The 13517-nt window shown below is 39.7% G+C and overlaps 1 long non-coding RNA gene across 1 annotated transcript in view; it reads left to right on the top strand.

Moving 5' to 3' along the window:
- LOC134482958 (uncharacterized) overlaps nt 1–12773 on the top strand; it is a 40803-nt gene extending 28030 nt beyond the window's left edge. Inside the window, exon 2 of the long non-coding RNA XR_010059727.1 lies at nt 6081–12773. This is a non-coding gene — a long non-coding RNA (uncharacterized LOC134482958). The remainder of the gene's footprint in view (nt 1–6080) is intronic.
- The last annotated feature ends 744 nt before the right edge of the window (nt 12774–13517 follow it).

Below are 13517 nucleotides of genomic sequence, written 5' to 3'. Positions count from 1 at the left end.
GGTGACTAGGAGGCCTGATCGTAGGTAGTGTCATCTAGACATGATGGGGTTGTTGTACCCATGAAATCTCGATGATGTAATTGCCTGAGCAAGACCTGCACAATGACAATCCCAGTTTACGTCACAACACAGATAATGGAAATTTCACAAGGTCCCACCCTTTGATGAAGTGCTGTAGGTAACCAATGGCTACCAAGAAATGGAGAATCTCCAGGGATGAGTCCCTGAGAGAGTAACCAATCCCAAGTGATCAGCCCTAAGCACAAGTAGATAGGGAATACTAAACAGACTCAGTAGGGTGTGTGTGTGTATGATTCTCTATTAATAATAACTATAGGAAGTGTCTAAGCTTGGGAGGGAGGGAGGGAGATATAAGGAGAGTCGGAAGACAGAAAAGGAGGTGTGGAAATATAAAATAGACCTTGTATGAGATTCTCAAAAACAAAAATATTTAAAATATATAATACACTTGAAATTATTTTTATGACACCCTTCAGTCTGTCTAACACACCAATACAAAATAAGCTTGACATTAGAAAACACAGCAACTATAACAGACACAGAATGTGATCTTTCCTAAGGAGCTGTCCTTCAAGGTACAGTGAGACAGCCGTATGAAATTCTATCATGAAAGCCACTATTATTGTTTACTAATCAAAAAATTAAGCAGTAGAATCAAAAAGAAAAAGACGTTCTTTTTGTCCTATAAGCAAAAACAAAATAAAAATAAATCAGTCATCTTAAAGTATCAATAGTTCATTACATATTCTAACAGAAAGATATACCCAGCAATTAAAACCTAAACTCCTACTAAATAAGAGTGATATCAATTTTAAGAGAGCATCTCCAAAAACATGTAACTAATCAGATATCTTTTGTCTCCCAAGATTAGATTTTTGAAACTTGAAAAAAAAACTAAGCACATGTTACAGATTTAATTATGCCATCACAAGTGTGTCTTGTCCTTTTAATACATTTAACAAGCAATTAATTCACCTAGAGTTGCATATATACACACGTCATTTGGAATTTTCCCTAAACTTTAATAATGAGTGTGTGAATAGCATCTCTTAAACTGGGACAGTATAGAGGAGGGCAAACAGTCACATGAGGGCCTTAGAAGTAAACTGAATAAGAAATATTGACAAAAAAAAAGCCCATGTAGAATCGTGTGCATTTCTTTTAACATATATGAGTAATCTTAAAGGAGAAGGAAAAAAACCATTCTGTTAAACACACTGCATAAATTCTGCAGAATGGACAAGACAAGGCTTGTGTTAGGCAACTGTGTTAGTCAACTGTGGAGTGTTTACTAGGAAGTTCTCGGGAAGGACTACTGAAGGGTAAGTGTTATTTTAATAGATTTGCTTGTAAAGGTCCTGTTGAGGCTCCATCCCTGGTGCTACAAATGTTCTCCTCCTCCTGGTTCAGGCAGAACATCTTTCTGGCTGCAAATTTAATGACCTGCATGTAAAATCTGCCCAGGAGGTTTAGAGAATCCTTCCTCCTCCTGCTGTGTTTCAAAAGCCTTCAGCTCCAATGATCAGACTGGACAGCAGCAGGCTGGAGGTGGCAGGTTCTGAAGCATTTCAAGTTTGTTTCAAGTTTGCGAGTCCACATCTGCCCCATCCTGAAAATCCAGGGTTGTATTTAAACGCCTCCAGCTCTTAATTTAGCACTTAAAACAACCAGTTAGTTTTTCATAAGTGGCATAATTTTGAATTATGGTTAATTGCGGGCCTTGATGTCATTATTGGCTTTCATAAGAGGGTAGAGACATCAGTGAGGGTACGTAGGCAAAGAAAGAAGTGTTTCCTAGATAAAATGCATGAATAAAACAGGACGGCAAAGCAGGTATATATGAATCTTATTGGCTTTTACATGCTTACCTTGTATGCCAATACTTTGATAAATTCAAAGGCTCTATCATAAATCTCAACTCACTCCCACAAATCAAGCCCGGAAGGACAAGAGAAAAATGTCAGATTTGTCAGTGAAACTTTGCATTATGGCGTTTTTTCATCTGTAGGATCAAGGAAATCAGTGAGCAGAGGACTTTGCTCCTTCCTTTCTAGTTTGCCTCACTTTATCTGTTCTATTTTTCTAATTACTATGATAGAGCGTCGTCACAACACAGTGTTAAATAAAATGTGATGGCAGCCAGCAACCTTCTCTTTCTCCAGATCACCAGCGAAGGTGTTCAGTTCTTTGCCACGATGTGGAATGTTAGTTGTGGTGGTTATTAAGTGCCCTTTATCCAGATGGGACATTTCTATTTCTAGTTGGATGAGCGATTTTTTATCATGTAAGTTGCTGGATTTTGTCAAAGGCCATTTCTGCATCAATTGTGAAGATCGTGTTTGTCTTCATCCTGTGAATATCCCGTGTCGTGGTGGAGAGCCCCTTGCTCCACCAGTCGCCTTCCTCCTCTTGAGATGACAGTGAAGGAGAAATCTTTGCACATGCTCTGAGCTCCAAAGCCCACAGCCTGGGGCCAGAGACCACTGCATTCTGTCTCCAAGGCATGCGCACTCTCTCCCATTTTCACCCTTCTGGGAGCATTGCTTCTGAGGTGCAGAGAAGTGCTCTCTTCTCAATACCCCTTACACGCTTCGTTTTCTTCAAACTCAAGCTCTGAAATCTTCCAGTCCTTTGTAAGAATAAATGACTTGTACTCTTTAGATTTAGATCCTTAAGAAGGAAAGACAGAGAGGACCAAAAGGCGAGGGGAGCGTTCTAGAGGCTGAGGCTGAGAGATAAGTGAAAGAAAAAAGCTAGTAGGAGAGAAAGACACGGCAGAGAAAAGGCTGTTCTGCCGAGATGAGTTGGCATTGATTGTAGGGGATTGGCAAGTCAAGGACTTTTAATGTGCCCTCCGTGCCGGTTGAGTCTTCTGCTAGTATGGGAAGAAACACATGGTTAATCCGTTGCAGGTCTTTATTCCCTTTGAAATCTGCTGTAAAAGAGAGAAAGCAATTGTTTTTGCTGAGTGTTCCTAAAACTTCTTAGCCAGCTGTGAGAATCTGCCTCGTTCTTTATTTTCCCTCACAGGAAAGCTGTGTGCTGAATCTGACTCTTACTTGTCTTGTCGGTTAACGCACAAAGAATGAGGAAGGGGCAATCGCAGCCCATCACCAGAGATGAAGGACCTAATATTGAAAAAATTCATTAAAGTTTCTTCCAAGTGGGGCGGGATGGTAAGAGCTTAATCGAGAAAATTAGCATTGACTCTGGAGAGCATGTCAGACACTATTTTTCAGCATCTCCGGATCAGTACTTACTAAACTCGGGAGGTGGTTCTTCCCGAAGTCAGTGAAGTAGCTAGGGTCAGGGGGAGGGGGAATTCAGAACTATACACATTGTGTTACAAACTGTCCTGAGTAACAGAGTCAAAAACAAAACAACCTTTTCCTTGATTGCTTTTGATGATTTATGGAGTGAGAACTTTTAAAGTTAGGCTCTCTAGCTTGCCCCTTTTCCTCTCAGTCCCCCAGTCCCTGTTCTCCCCTCTCAGCCTCTCCTGTTCTCTCAAACCTGCCCCTCCACCTTCTCAGTTCTGATCAATATGAAATAAAATTAAGAAAACAATTATTTTGTTGTTGTTGTTGTTGTTGTTATTTGAGACCCGGTCTCAAAAAAGCATTCAAAACAAGAAAATGCCTAAGAATAAATTTATTTTAAAGAGTACAAGATTTGTACATTTGACATGTAAAAGTTAATTCCTCAGTTGTACAGAAATATAAAAGAGTGCCAATATAAATACAATTTTGTAGCAAAATAGAATATTCTGTGTGATGACTATTTTATAATTATTTTTTCAGTTTAGACTAGAATTTTTTCAAGTATGGTATTTGTGTTGATTAATTCTTATCAAGTTAATACAAATTAGAGTCACCTGGGAAGGGGGAACATCAATTAAGGTCTCCATCACACTGACCTGTGGGCAAGTCTGTTGGGGCATTTCTTTGATTCGTGACTTATAAGGGATGGCCCATCTTGGGTTGTGCAACCCAGGGGCTGATGGACCTACCCTTATTTAAGAAATCAGGCTGAGCAAGCCTTGGCGTGTAAGCCAGTAAACTGCGTTCCTCTGTGGTTTCTTCCTGAGTTCCCGTCTCATTTCTTGGTGACAGACTGTAAATGGTATAATTAAATAAACCCTTTGCTCCCCAAGCTGGCTTTGCTCAAGGGTTTTGTCACAGCCACAGAGAAGCAAATTAGGCAGGAAAAAAAGCCAAGGAGTTAAGAATAGATAATAATGTCTGCAGTATTTGGCTTATTAAAGAGAAAAACAACATAGGTGAAAGAATGCTGGCTTACTGGGGTGTACTGAAAGAGTAAGATGGTGCTAGCCAATTTGAATGGATCAAAGAATACCTAGAGTATCAGAGAGCCACATTTTACGACGACACGTAGTTTTCTGTTAAGATTACAGGGGAAGAGCCTTCCATAGGTGTGGGTGGCAATATCCCACGGGCTTTATCCCAGACCAAATATAAAAGTTAAAAGTGGAAAGCCAGCTTAGGGCTGCTGCGTCCCCATCACTGCTTCCTCATAAACCCTGAGATTCAGCTACATACTGCTACTGCCATAGGCTCAACGTCCTCCCCTTCAACCTGTGAGCCAAATGAAAAGACATCCGCTCTCCTTTAAGTTGTTCCTCGTCAGTGATGGGAGAAGTTGCTAATACGCAGCCTACCTGATAAAATCATATCTGAGATTAAGCCAGTAAGTCCCACTGTATGAATTTTTTTTCATTGTGCTTGCCCACTCAAGTAGGCAGGATACAAAGAAGTCATGGGGTTAAGTTCATCTGGGGTTGAGGTTTATGAGGAAAATTTAACCACCAGGCAATGAGCTGGGAGAATGACCTACAAGAGCAAGACTATAGCTGTCAATCAGAATGCTAGGGGAGGAGCCCCAAGGTTGACGTGCCTAAGTGAAAGAATGATGTGGAACCAGGTCGAGCTGGAGTTGACTCATTAGTTGTCTGAGCAAACCAACTGGAAGGGTGAGCCTCTGGGGTTGGATGTAAATTTGTTATTTGGGAGACAGAAATGAATTTCTTAAAATTAAGTCAAATGTGTCACTGTGAGAAGAGAGGGGAGATAAAACACAGAGAGAAAACTTTCAACTTGAGGTTAAGAGACTAGAAGAAGGACATTCAGAAAGAGCATCGTGATGGATGTGGACAGGAGATGGGTGAGGAGAGGAGACAACCCTCATCCAAAGTCTTCAAGAGTGGAAAAATATCCAGAGAGCTGTGAGGGGACAGCTGTGGGACCTGGACATGGTGACATGTCTGGATTGCGTGACTTCTGGGTGTATGGACAAGGACTACTGAAACAGATTGTGTGTGTGTGTGTGTGTGTGTGTGTGTGTGTAGAAATACGTGTATGTATGCACATGTGTATATGAATGTATGTATGTATGTATATATGTATGTATCATCATGCCCAGGTTATTCAGTGTTGGGAACTGAACCTAGGGTTTCATGCATGTTAAAGTTAAAGTACCAAATGAGCTACATCCCTGGCTTACCAGCCCAATCTTAATGACCTGCAATGACAATTGAGGCTGGTGAGAGACTTAGAGAGGCAAACATTCGGGCTTCCTCTTCCAAACGAACTAAGTCATCTGCTTGATATCTGACTTGGAAGCAGTGATGTCATTTAGTTATTGTGAAATGTTTAAGAGATTAAAGAGCCTGAGAAACTGGGTGTAATGGCTATTCCTGGTTGTCAACTTGACTATAACTGGGATGAACTATAATCCAGAATTGGAGGGCTCACCTGTGATCCAGATCTTGAGGCTGGAAGACCCAAGTTTCTGACCTGGATCTTGGCATGGAGATCTTGAGGCATAGACGGTCATGGAAAGCTTAGGCTCAGGCAAGGTAGTACACACTTTTAATCCCAGAGACTGAAGCAAGGAGATCTCTGTGTTCAAGGTCAGCCTGGGACAAAACAAGTGTGGTGGTACACACCTTTAATCCAGGCCACACTTTCTGCTTGAGACCTATATAAGGGCATTAGAAGGAAGACTCACTCTTTTTTTGACTCCTTGCACTTGCTTGCCAGCACATCTGTTGGAACCCACTACTACAGAGAAGACCAGCTCAAATGACTAGCCTCGTGGGATTGAGCAACTACTGGATTCTTGGACTTCCCCTCCACAGCTGCCCATTGTTGGGTTAGTTGGACCACAGACTGTAAGTCATCACAATCAATTCCCTCAATACACAGAGACATTCCATAAGTTCCGTGACTCTAGAGAACCCTGACTAATACACCGGGTCCTGACACCAAGAGTTCCATAGATGTGGAACAAGGAATAGACAGATGGATGACAACAGAAGTCCAGAGGACATGTCTATCTGTAGATGAAACTTAGCCATGAATAGCTGACAAGGGACTCAGCTAACGACTGAGGTAAGCGAAACCCAGCACCACCAAACAAAACTTCCATCAATGATTTAAACCAAAATTCTCCCATTTATCACATAGGTGATTTCCTCTATCTTGCCTCTGCTTTCAGTTGGAGCTCTCTGTGAACATTTATTTGTTTTACTCCCAATATCCTGCCAGAGCATTAAACACATTTTCAGTACTGCCTTCTTGGCTGAGCTGAGTTCTTACTTTTAAGTAAGCCAGAGCCATGTATGATACTGCACTTTTAATCCCTGCATTTAGGAGAGGTGAGGCAGGAGGCTCAAGAGTTCAAGCCCAGCTTCAGTTAAGAGGGAGACTGTTTCCAAAAATGCAAGCATGCATGCAACATGGTGAAGAAAGAAGTCAGTCTGATTAGCTCGCTCCCTTGTTTAAAACTAATTAATGCAGCTCTTTCGCTATAAAGGACTTTATGCTCCTGTCAAGGTAGAAACAGCCATTCATCCACCCTGCCTCCTTTCAAAGGCAGGACTGTCATTTTATTCCCCCAAATAAAAGTTTCCTTTCTGACATAGTGAACTCTTTCTAATAATGCTCAAAGTGTCTTTTCTCCTGGAGCCTATTTTCTTTAATAGCTACACTGTTAACATTTCTTCTTTATGCAGCTGATTCCCTCAGCTCTGCGAATGTTCATTTACAGGAAATGTTCATTTAAAGAAAATGTAGGCAGAGGCTTAAATCTTAGCTACGGCCATCCTGCCATCCTCTAGTCTACTGAAACAGGCTGCCTCTGCCTCTGGCAGAACAGTTATTTCACTGAGCTACAAATGTTTTGAAGGAAAACACAAGTTAAAAAGACACATTTTTTCATAGTGCGGAATCAATGGGATCTGTTTTTAACTGCTACATTCTTTCATTTCTATTTAAATACTGAATCTATTTGAGACTCTCTCTCTCTCTTTCTCTCTCTCCCCCACCTCCCTCCCTCTCTCCCTCTCCTTTCCTTCCCTCCTTCCCCTCGCCCCTGTGTGTGTGCATGTGTGTATGTGTGAGTGTATGTGTGTGTGTATGTGTGTATGTGTGTATGTGTGTGTGTGTGTGTGCGTGTGTGTCTATGTTCCTGTTAACATGATAAGTGCTCTCCAACCGAGCTACATCACTATCCTAATTACCTTTAACTGGCAGCTTGACCTAGCCTAGAGTCATCTGAGAGGAAATTACCTACGTCGGATCGGCCTTTAGACATATCTGTATATCCGTGGAAGATGTTCTTGATTGGTTAATGCAGGATGAACTATATAGGAAATGTAAGAAAGTGAGCTGAGTCTGAGCCTGAGTTAGCCAGACAGTGAGCTAGCAAGCAGCCTTTCTCCATCGTTCCTGCTTCAGTCAGTGCCCGCTCTGACTTCTCTCAATGATGAGCTGATACTTGGCAATGAAAGCCAAGAAAACCCTTTCCTCCTCTTAAGTTGCTTTTTGGTCAAAATGTTTTCTTAGAAAGGAAACTAAGTCACCAGCCTTCTAGACACTTTTGAAGCAACTATCAACATGATTATTTTCTCAATTTCGTTTTTTTTTTTTTTTTTGGAATATGCATTGCTACTACAGACTAACAGAAGTAATTTTAAGTGTTGATTTTGTTTTTTTTGAAAGTTCACAGAATGAATTTATTACTTTTAATGGTTTAAAGGTAGATTCCTTGGGTTTTGTGCATATAAGGCCATTTCATCTGCACACAGATAACTTACTTCTCCGATTTTGGTGTCTCTTGCTTATTTCTCTTGCCTCATTTGCCTAGGACTTTCAGCATATGTTGGGGAAGTGAGGACAATGGAATTCCTGGTTTTTTCTTACCTCCAAAGAAAGCTTTCAGTTTGATTTTTCAAAACTATTGAGTATGATATGATTGCTGGTGTTTTCATATCTAAGTATTTTTCTTATTTTCCCTGTTTGCTAACTATTTTTCAGACATCCTAAAGGATACTGAATTTTTTCAGCTGCTTTTTCTGTATCTGAAATGACTATGAGTTGTATCCCTCTCTCTGTTAATGTGCATTGTGCTGAATTATTTACATATGTGTCAAATCCTCTTGGCATCCTGGGTATAAATTTCAAATCAATTTGAAAGGTATATGAAACTTTCAAAGTACTGCTGTGTTTGGTTTTTGGGTTCTTGGAAATAGCTTAATAAAGGAGAAAGAAAATTTATGTGCTGCAAATTATGTCACTGTAAGAAAATTTCAAAAGACACAAATAAATGGAAAGACATCTTTTATTTGTGAGCAAAAGACTAAACATAGTTTTTAAATTGAATAATTAATTATTAATTAATTAAATTTACATTTAATTAAATTCACATGATAAGCAAGTGCTCTACAACTGAGCTACATCACTAGCTGGCCTAATTACTTTTAACTGGCAGCTTGACCTAGGCCAGAGTCATCTGAGAGGGTGCAGTTTCTGCTCCCTCCTCTACTCCTAGGCCTTTCCTCCCCTTCCCCTCCCGTCCCTTCCCCTCCCCTTCCCTCCCCTGCCCTTCCCACTCCTCTTCTGTTTCTCTTCAGGAAATTGGAGCCCTCCCCTTTTCTGGAAACTAAATATTGTTAAAAACCATAGTAATCAAAGATGTCTACAGATTTAGTACAAATAAAAAGAGTTCTCTTAGATGTAATAAGGAACTATGAAAAGCACCTACTAGCTTAAGCAATATTGGAACAGAACAGAGCTAAAGGCATCACATTTCTTTATTAAAACATACCTGAAATCTATAGCAATCCAAATAGTATGATGCCAGTAAATAAAGAAAGGAACTGGACACTTAGACCAATGGAATAAAAAAGATAACCTAGCAGCACAAGTTTGATTTGCTGGATTATTTATAAATAAACATATCTGCATGTAACAACTGTTAATGAAAAAAGAGGCTATGAGTTTGAAAGAGAGCAAAGAGGGTTACACAGGAGGGTTTGCAAAGAGGAAGGGTATGGAGTAAATGATGTAATTATATTATAATCTCTGTAGTGGTGTGAATAGGTTTGGCCCCCATACATTCATGTTTTTTAATGCTTGGCCCACAGGGAGTGACACTATTAGTAGGTGTGCCCTTGTTAGAATAGGTGTGGCTTTGTTGGAGGAAATGTGTCACTGTGGGGTGGGCTTTGAAGGCTCCTAGTGCTCAAGTTACACCCAGTGTGGAAGGGATCCTTGTTTAGATGCTTGAGGCTACTCCTGGCTGCCTTCCTATCAAGATGGGGAACTCTTCTCTCTTTGTCCAGCATTGTGCCTGCCTGCATGCTGACAGCATTCCTGCCCTGTTGATAATGGACTGAACAGATAAAACTGTAAGCCAGCCCCAATGAAATGTTCACCTTTATAAGAGTTGCCTTGGTCATCGTGTCTCTTCACAGCAGTGGAAACCCTAAGACAATCTCATAAATGAATGAATAAATAAATAAATAAATATTGGACGTGAAGGAGTACTATGAAGGTGAGGTAGATCTAGGAGGAGTCAGGGGAGAAGTGATGGTGAATATGATCAAAATACATTGAATAAAATTATCAAAGAGGGAAGAGGATGGAGGTAAATTAACAATAAGGATATCTGAAAAGGTTATAAGGAATCATTCTATTAACCACAAATGTAAATAAAAACTTATAAATAAATATAAGCAATTATAAATAAAAAGTATAATAAGAATAATTGTGTGTATAAATATTCATATGTAGTTTAAATAAAATCTTCTTATCTGGGCTGACAATGATCAAGAGTCAAAGATCACCTAACAAAATCCTTCAATTTCAGGAATGAGAAACCTGCTTTTCGTTGTTGATCTGGTGCAGTAACTGTTAGGGTGTAGCAATGGCATGGTTGGTGTAACCAATAGCTCCCTAATGGGACTTGAAATCCACTCAACAAAATGGAAACCAGGCTTCCTACTGAAAACCTAGCTAACTATTCAGGGTTAGTGAACTCATGGATTGTGGAGGAGAACCCACAAACCATCACTTTACTAAATTAGCATAATCCACAGCTACACGGCTCCAAGAAAGTATTACTTCATGCTCGTCAGCACAGCTAGTATGAAAGGAAAGAAGTGGGGGCTGGAGAGAGGACTCAGAGATTAAGAGCCATTCTGCCCTCACAGAGGACCTGGGTTCTGTTCCAGCATTTAAACTGAGCAGCTCAGAAACACATGTAACTCCAGCTCCAGGAGATCCTACCCCCTCTTCTGGACTTCATAGATACATGTATGTGCATCTCTCTCTCTCTCTCTCTCTCTCTCTCTCTCTGTCTGTCTCTCTCTCTGTCTCTCTCTCTCTCTCTGTGTTAATAAAATAAATGCTTAGAAAGTAAACATGTGTATTAGTAAGGTATTGACGGTGAGATTGGACTTCAGTGCTCTGTTGAACGTAACATAAAATGGTGCAATCCTAGGCCAGGGATTATAAAAGTCTTTCAAAAAGTAAAACCAGAGCTGACACATGACTGAGTGACATTACATTTCAATACTTTCAGAAAAGAGTTGAAATCAGGATCTCAAAGAGATATCCACATTCTCAAGTGTACATCTTTTATAATAGTCAAGACAGGAAAGTTTAATGCTCAGTGACTGATGAATAATCACACACACACACACACACACACACACACACACACACACTGTGTCATTTCATTCAGGCTGAAAACAATGAAATTGCTCCATGTGCCACAGCACCAGTGAACCTTGAGTCCCATGCTTAGTGAAACAAAACAGTCATAGAGGGGCAAATCCTGCAAAAGTGCACTGACACTAACCATCAAAGTGACCAAGTTCAGAAGCAAAGGTGGAGTGGCAGGTTCCCAGGCTGTGGAGGGGACAGGTTGATGTATATAAAGGATTAGCTTGGCGGGCTGTAGAAACATCAGTTCTGTGTGTACTTGACCATAACTGGCGTTTGATAATGTGCTTTGCATTCACACTTTTCTCAAGAAAGCAGAGCTCATGTTATCTATTGCAGGCTTTACATTTTAGCTATTAAAAAGAAATATCCTTATACTCTAAAGTCTTTCAGTGAGAAGGAAACAAAGTAAAAGGCATAGAAAACTAGATAACACAGACCGAGAACATTTATCTCCGTCTCCTAAACAACTCATGAATCAATCATGACAGAAACCAATAATTCATTGTGGGCTACATTGTCACAGAAGGTGAATCACTTATGTGAAAAACCAATTCCAGCGGCAAAGAAAAAAAAGCATGAGAATTTGTAACAAATCTTCCTTATGGCCTACCCATCCAACGCACTCACTATCATCTAATGGCTTGTTAACCTTGCATGGCCATTCTACTGTGTAATCGCATAGGCTCGCAAGGCAGATGAGGGAGAGAAGCAAATGGATCCAAACCAATTCTGCCTCTTCTGATGGGAAAACTATCCCCATCTTGTGATGTGCTCAGAAATTCTTGGCAACTTTCCTGTAAACAAAATGCATTCACAGCCAAGGTCTTACTGTAGGTGTCAATCCAACCTCACCGCTTCACCCTACATTTAGCAAGTAGTTTACAGAAGAAAAGGGTGTGGAATGTGATAACCGGATATCAAAACTATTACCAATAACAAGAAGTTTTCACACTGTTTTGTTCTATGGAGAAAAATTGTACACAAAACAGATTATGTATAATAAAGATAGATACATGTGATAGTCAATGTGTATTTATCACTTAGCAAAGAAACAAATGCTATGCTAAGAGTTTGGGATGTTTCATATGTCTTTGGTGCTTCCAAAAACATTTACACATATAAGCATTTCATCATCCTAATTTAATCACTATAGGAAAGTAAAAAGTGAAATAAAGTCACAGAAACAGAGAAAACAAAATCCTCCCTGGCCTCAGGAGGAAACATGTCAGAGTCTCACAGTAAGCTATTGTTTTAGTATACTCCCTCTAAAATTCCTGTCTGGGTTTCCTTTCATAAAAAGAACCATCAGTCACACTAGTGAAGCCTCCAGAATTAATTCATCAACTAATTTCTTTCCAAGATTCTATAATATATGTTCGAAAGTGAAATCCAAAAGCTCAGAGAGGTGATATCAGTTCTGCGAGGCACAGGTAAAAGATGGACACACACTTCCCTCCACTAGATTCTCAGCCTCATCTCCATTCTTGGGCATCAGAGCCTCTGGGGCACAGGTCATTCTTACATGATGAGTTTGACACAACTTTACATAAATGTTCCACAACTTTAGCCTCTGAATTTGACTTTAAGGGCCTTTACATGTTTGTGTTCTCCAGGGTCCTGGACTTGATCTTCTGTCTCTATTGAATTGATACACTTTCCTTGGTGTTTCAGGCAAGACCATTTTGTTCCTATCAACTGTAACATTAAAAAAATCCAACTAAATACTTTTGTTGCATTAGTCTTTCTTTCCCTCCCTCCCTTACCCTATGTACATGTTTATAACATTTTATCAGATACATTGCATATATATGTATCTTTCTTATCTCTCCTCTTTTTCAATAAATATTCCAATAAAGATCTATGTTTGAAACATTATTCTAGCTTTGAGAATTCAGCAGTAAACAAGTTGGACAAAGACGTTCTTAACAAAAACATCCTTAATGTAAGATCTATAGAAAGCAAAATCCGTGTCTCACCCTAAGAAATCTTAAATGTTTTTCTTCAGGGAAAAAAGAAAATACTAAGATTTCAGAAATTCAGACTTCACAATGCTAACAAATCTACAGAGGGTAGAGACCTCACACAGCGGTCTTAACTGACAGAGGGCTATCACTCTTGCAAGATCCACAGGAATAATGGATCACAGGCTTCAACACAGCATTATATAAATCCTACCAATTAAACCCAAACACAAGATAACTATTTCATGAAGACAATTTGAAATTAAACTCACTATTGCAAAATAGACCAGTATTCCAGGATTAGTATACCAAGGGGGAAAATACCTGCTTCCTCAAATAACCCATCATAAAAATCTAAATGAGTTTCATCCCAACAGATCTGAAAATATCAATATTAAAACAAAAAAAAAAAGATGTAGAAATAGAACCAAGCAAACATGATTCATCCAAAGAATGATACTTCGGGCAACAGATGCCAATGATACTGAAGTGAATATTTGACAAG

The sequence above is a fragment of the Rattus norvegicus genome, chromosome 18 (assembly GCF_036323735.1).
Source record: "Rattus norvegicus strain BN/NHsdMcwi chromosome 18, GRCr8, whole genome shotgun sequence".
Lineage (NCBI taxonomy): Eukaryota > Metazoa > Chordata > Mammalia > Rodentia > Muridae > Rattus > Rattus norvegicus.
The sequence above is the reverse complement of the archived record's forward strand: the minus strand, read 5'-3'. Positions and strand labels throughout refer to the sequence as shown.